The following is a 6,194-nucleotide window of genomic DNA, read 5'->3' as shown; positions in this document are numbered from 1 at the left end:
TTTTTTTTTTTTTTTTGTATTTTAGTGTAGGGTCTACAGGATCCAACTAGACAGATCTGACTTGTAATGATCCTCCTATATTCAGCCTCCTGCGCCCTGGGATTACAGGGGTGCACTACCATGCCCAGTCTACTCTATCCACTCTTAAAATATTTTATTCATTTGGTCTGCAGAGTAACTATAGGCATGGGCTAGTATACCCAGCTTTTGTTTTCCCCTTTATTGTTGTTGTTGAGACAAGGTCTTGCTAGGTATTTCAGGCTGGCCTTGAACTCTTGGCAATGCTCTTTGCTCAACCTCCTGAAGTTCTAGTATTACAGGCACGTGCTGCTAGGCCTGTTTGTAGCTACTATACCTTAACTTCTTAGAATGACTTTGGTATACAGGTGATATACAATAATATTTGCCAACAAAAGAAGTACCTTTTCTCAAGTTATATAATATCTAGCCTGGGGTTCAACATTCTTAAGCAATGGCCTATCAGGCTAAAAAAAAAAAAAGTTAGAATTATGAATAAAAGTCTAATTTTCCCCTCTCAGGGATCCTTTATATTTGTACATCTTAAAAGCAGCCACTTACATCTAATAATTTCTACATTTCTAGAAATCCTGGAATTGGCCAAAATTTGGAGCACACTTCCTGGGAAGAAATGGAAAACGAGAAATTTCCAACAGAAAGTTTAAAATAATCATCTTTTTAAAAATGTATGTGTCTGTTTTGTTCTTGGTCTTTTTTTGTGGGGGGAGGTGGACAGGGTCTTTTTCTGTAATTCAGAATGGACTTGAACTCATTATGTAGCCCAGGCTGGCCTCAAACTGGAGGCAATCCTCCTGCCTCAGCCTTCCAAATGCTAGGATTACAGGCATGCGCCCTCACACCTACCTCAATACTGACATTTTAACAGAAATGATCAAAGTTAGAAAATGAAGACATTGTTACTGGGTTTGGGGTGCTGTCATCTCCCTCTGGAAGTGGGGCCGGAATTCCTTCTGTCCCGAGCAAAGAATTGATCAAGACAAGCAGAACCGATAGCGAAGCTTTATTAAACATAGGAAAAGGAACAGGTTCTACAGAGCGAGTTTGGGCCAAGTAAGGGCAGGAAAAGAAGCAGACCGTAGAGTGTGAGGGCTGCCACCCTGCAAGCGGGAACACAGTGCCAGAGCTCAGTGTGGACGTCCTTTCTGTGTCCCCCACTGCTCAGGCTGAGGTGCACATGTAGGGCGGTGGGAACTGCACTGCGCAGTGTGGCATTTTGGCTGTGCCCTAATTTCCTGTCTCAGAATGATAAATTTTATTTTTCTTTGTAGTACTCTGGATTGAACCCAGAGCCATCACACTAAGCTACTTTCCAGCCCTTGTTTTGCTTATTTTAAAACAGAGTCTCACTAAATTGCTACATTGACCAGACTGGGCTTGAATCTGTGATTCTCCTGCCTCAGCTTCCCAGAGAGCTGGGATTGCAGGTGTGTGCCACTGAACCTGGATGGAATGATAACGAATATGCCACAAGCAAATATCTGTGAAGAATGAAGATAAAATAAAGGAATTTCCAAGGAAACACAGCAGTATTTGTCTCCAGCCTTCTCACCATGACATTTATACACATAGGGAAAGTACTCCCAGTGGTAGGCCCAGAGGTACAGCAGGAAATACTGATCAATGGGCGATAATATGTGGGAAAGTGGATGGTGGCATTGAGTGCATACGACAACAACGTTGCCTTCTGCATTGAAAAATACGCAACAGGGTCATGGAACGGTGAATGAAATTAAGAGCACTAAAATCAGTGCATTCTCAAAAAGGCTTGGAAAAGTTAATAGCAGATTCTTATAATTGAGGACTGCATCCTTTCGTTGTGTGTGGCGGCTCGCACATGTAGTCCCAGCACTCTGGGAGGCCGAGGCATGAGGATTGAAAATTCGAACTCAGCTTGGGCAATTTAGCAAGACTGTCTCAAAAGAAAAGAATTTTTCAACAGGACCAGAGAGCTGGAATGTAGCACAGTGTGAAGGCCCTGGGTTCCATTTCTAGTACCACCCACCCTCTCACCTGCAAAAAAGAAAAGAAAGAAAAATTATCTTGAGATCGCTAGGCCAATCTCTAGAGAATTGTTAAACATCACGTGTATTAGTCTGGGAGCCAAGGTCCAAAGTCCCCAGGGTGGATCAGCAGCCGAGATCCATGGGAGAGCTGCAGCTCGGTGTGAACATGGAGTCTTGAGGAGTCCTCACCTGCTTGGGAGGTCGGGGTGTTTTCTGCTCGCTTGAGGCCTCCACCTCACTGCCTGAGGCCCACCCACACTATGGAGGACAGTCTGCTTCTCCTCAATTTCCACTGACTCTTCCCCTCACTTAAGAGAGACCTTCACAGAAACATCTAGAATGTCTGACCAAATGCCTGGACACCACAGCCCACCTATGTTAAGCAAGTTTTAATCTGAAGGAGGTGGAAAAAACAAGGTTTTAAAAAATAATCCATCTAAATGTAAGATAGAAGAAAAATCAGCACATATGACAGCTAAATAGAAAGTACCTCTGGGACTTCTGTGAGCTCAAAGAGAGCACTCGCCTCACATGTGAGGAGGCCTTGGATTTGATCCCCAGCACTGAAAAAGAAAGCAGTTAAGTGTTTATTTGTGAGTTTATTTTGGTTTGGTTTGGTTAGGTCCAGTCCAGTTCTGGTTAATGGTAGGGGCGACTAAACTTCAGAGCCTCGGACATGCTAGATAAATACTCTACCACTGAGCTGCAAAATTTATTTAAAAGCCAAAGAATGGATTTTAAACTGAATGGATCACTAATTATACTAAGCGAAAGCATCCTATTTGAAAGACAATTCTTTTGATTGCCCATTGCTATGTAACAAACTATCTAAAAATTAGTAGTTAATACTGTTTGCTGCTATCTGTATTCTGTTATTTTCCATGAACCTGCGAACCACCGGATGGGACACGATGGAGACACAATGGAGACCAGGCCACTCTTCTCCAGCTCCCTGCAAGGCTGACGTCTAGCAGGGACTTCCCCTTCATTTTGCCCCGTAATCCTTCTGCTTCACAGAAGGCCCCCATCTAGATGTTCATGGCTAAGCCTCTTTTGGATTCCCGGAGCCTGGGTGACTCCCGTAGCGCCCTCCTGGAGTCGTCCGCTGTGGGAGGCTGGAGCCCCCACCCGGAGCGGCCCACACTGGCCCATAGCCTCCTCCCCTCGCCGTAGAAACCTTCCCTGCCCTGAGCCCCCAAGTCTTCAGTGCTGGCCTCCAATAAACCTCGCTGCTTTCTACCAACACTGCTCTCAGGCACATTGGCTCAAGTGGCAGGCAGCCTAGACCCCTGGTTTGAGTAGGAACTGGCTCACATGGCCCTGCAGTCACGCTTGGCACCTCAGCGAGGATGGCACCAACCCTGGGAGTGAGCTGGAGCAGCTTGGCTGGGATCAGACGTGTGACCTTGGCTCTCGCTGCCCGCTGGGGTCTTTCGTTGTCCTGTAGGTGGATTTGAGCCTTGTCTCTGGATGGCCTTTCTGCACGATCTCCATGGGGCACAGGCTGATGTCAAACTGTGCCAGGCCCTGAGAGGACTAGGCTTACAGCTAGCACACTGTCCCACCTGCAATGCTATTAGGTGACATACAGGGCTGGGCAGATGCCACCCTCCTGCAATCCCAGCACTGTGGGGTGGGGCAAGGGGACCACTACGTGTTCGAGGCCCACCTGGGCTATACAGTGAGTTCAAGGCCAAAACAAAACTGGAACAAGTTTTGATGGCCTATGCCCATCCTTGACTCAAAGGAAGAGAATTACCAAAGGTTATAAATACTAAGGGGTGAAATAAATCTGGGGCCACAAATCGATGTAACCAACTACCAGGAATTGTCAAACAGGACAAATAATGAAATTCCTACTACATGCTGCTTAGAAGAGACAGAACATAAAAATGTGAAAGCCTGAAAGTAAAAGAATGGGAAAACAAAACAAAACAAAACAACCAACTAACCCATTTACAACCAAAAACCAGTCTGGCCCACTATACTGTTATCACATTAAGTAGCCGGGCTACACAGTGAACTCAAGGGCAGCCTGAACTATACAGGGAGACCCTGTCTCAAAAAAACTACAACAAAAAGAGCATAAATAGTATATTTCTATAGCCTGTTACTTATGAACAAATTCAATAATTATACTAGCTTTGGTTCATAAAACTGGAAAAAATATCAAAAGGTCCTGAACTTTCAGGCCAACCAGAACCTATCTTTAGTGTATAGACTTACTTACCATGGTGCACTGTGCTCAGGAGCCTGTAGAGATGAAACCTGTAGCTAAAACTACAGACAAGGAGACTGCATTATTATATCAAGGGTCCTCAATAAGGCTTCCTACGAAGAGCAGAGCAGACCTAATTTAATGCAGTTGGGGCCTTCCAGCCCCTGGTGGACTTTGGTCCCCGCTGGAAATACTAGGTACCAACTTCATGTGACTCTGCCCACTGGGAAGTGATTGGAACAAGGTAAGCACATCAGAGACCAGCCACTATGAAGGAATAATGGGCTGCATAAGAAGAGAGACCTAGCGTGCAGGGACATAGTGATGTCTCGCCTCCTGCCTGTGTGTCCTGAGCGACCAACAATACCATCACTCAACCCAGCTCCTCGTCCTTGAGCCTCGAGAGCTCCGTCATAGTGAATCTCTTGTCTGTAAAAAGTAGCCTTCATAGTCACTCCTGCTTGTTCTAGGAACTGAACCCGGGGCCTTGCACGTGCTAGGCAGGCAGTCTCACTCCTCGGAGCTAAACCCCCAGCCTGAGGAATTCTGTACCGTACTGAAAAGCTGGCCAATGCAGGGACGCAGCGCTAACTCAGACCGGCGATGATGCCTGAGCAAAGAGGAAGAGAAGCAGGAAGGGGAGAAGCTGGAACCGCATCTCGCAAAGCAGGGCGCTGTGGATGGCTGGCTGCTCGGGCAGAGTCTGGCAGATAGACAGCAGGTTGCTCAAGTTACAGTCTATCTGGTGCAAGAAACACAGTGCCGTGCCAGTTGGCCGAAGTAAAGGAGACAAGAATATAAAAATAGGCAGGGCTCCTCTGGAGCACGTCACTGCAGAGCGCGGCTCTCATATCCGGGACTCTCAGCCTCCTCGCTCTCACGGGTCTGGTCTCCAGGCTTGGCCTCACGCGGCCGCCTCACTCCTCAGACTGGCTGTTCTGTGCCCTTACCCGCTGACACAGGCCTGGTGTGGCTGTCCCCAGCAACAGTCTTGGCTCTCGCCCCTGCCTTGCCTAGGTTGGCCCAACTCAGCTGCTCAGCACCCCCAGTTTGTATGTGACGCAGTCTTGGGGTCCTGGTTCCAAAGTCCCAGGAGCTGTAACCATGCTACTGCAGCCTCCATGCGCTTGCAGGTTGGAGGTCAGCCAGCTGCGGCCGGGCAGCCCAATCGGGCGTGCTTTCTGCTCTTTCAGGTACAGTTAAGATGGGACACAGCCACACACAGTTACCTATTTGCCGTCTATGACTGCTTTTGCATGAGCGGAGCTGAGTAATTGCGACAGAGAACCTGTGGCCCCAAAATCTGAAAATATCTACTTACTTAGACCTTTCCAGAAAAGGTGTCCCGAGCCCAACCTTAAAGGGCTGGACGTGGAAATGCAGCCTATGTAGAGGCTGCAGGGGAACTTGGCTGTGGTCACCGTGGCTCCGGGGGTGGATAGCCTCCCTCCCCTCTGCGGAAACCAGATGCTGCAGGGGAAAGGTTGCCTCGAGAAAAGGACCACCTGAAAGGTCTGACATAGGAAAGAAAATAATCAACCTCGAGTCTGTGCTGAATCTTTTACACAGAGTAGGAGGGTGCAAGACAGTAGCTCTGTAATCAGAAGTTCATTACTTCTAAATTTAGGGGCCTGTGTCACCCTCACCCTCACCACCCTTTAAGTAGCTCCCTTGTGGCAAATCTCCAAGCCCCTCCGGTTGGCTCTTCAAAGGTGACCGGGCTGAGGCGCCACGTCCAAGTTTCATCTAAAGAGTTCTAAATGCCCAGAAGTTTAAATATCACTGAAAGAGAGAAAGGCCAGAGAAAGTGACACAGGAGGACAGAGCCCAGGTCTTGGGGTGAGGGGATAAGATAAGATCTAGAATTTACCATCTGGAGAAGTAAAGGCCAGCATGGCAGGGCTATGTATGGCTTTGGGTGCTAATCCAGTGCA

The 6,194-nt window shown here is 47.6% G+C and overlaps 1 protein-coding gene across 2 annotated transcripts in view; it reads right to left on the bottom strand.

Moving 5' to 3' along the window:
* The window catches only part of Foxn2 (forkhead box N2), a 79,431-nt gene extending 73,614 nt beyond the window's left edge, over positions 1-5,817 (bottom strand). The window contains exon 1 of one of the 2 annotated variants that reach the window (XM_023711265.1): positions 5,582-5,817. The gene's annotated coding sequence lies outside the window, so the exon portion shown is untranslated. Of the gene's footprint in view, positions 1-4,272; positions 4,434-5,581 lie in introns of those variants that run through there. The other variant, XM_023711263.1, reaches the window with a different exon arrangement.
* Between the last annotated feature and the right edge of the window lie 377 nt (positions 5,818-6,194).

The sequence above is a fragment of the Octodon degus genome, unplaced genomic scaffold (genome assembly GCF_000260255.1).
Source record: "Octodon degus isolate 3935 unplaced genomic scaffold, OctDeg1.0 scaffold00020, whole genome shotgun sequence".
In the NCBI taxonomy this organism is placed as follows: domain Eukaryota; kingdom Metazoa; phylum Chordata; class Mammalia; order Rodentia; family Octodontidae; genus Octodon; species Octodon degus.
Note: the sequence above shows the minus strand (reverse complement) of the source record. Positions and strands in the feature narration are given on the sequence as shown.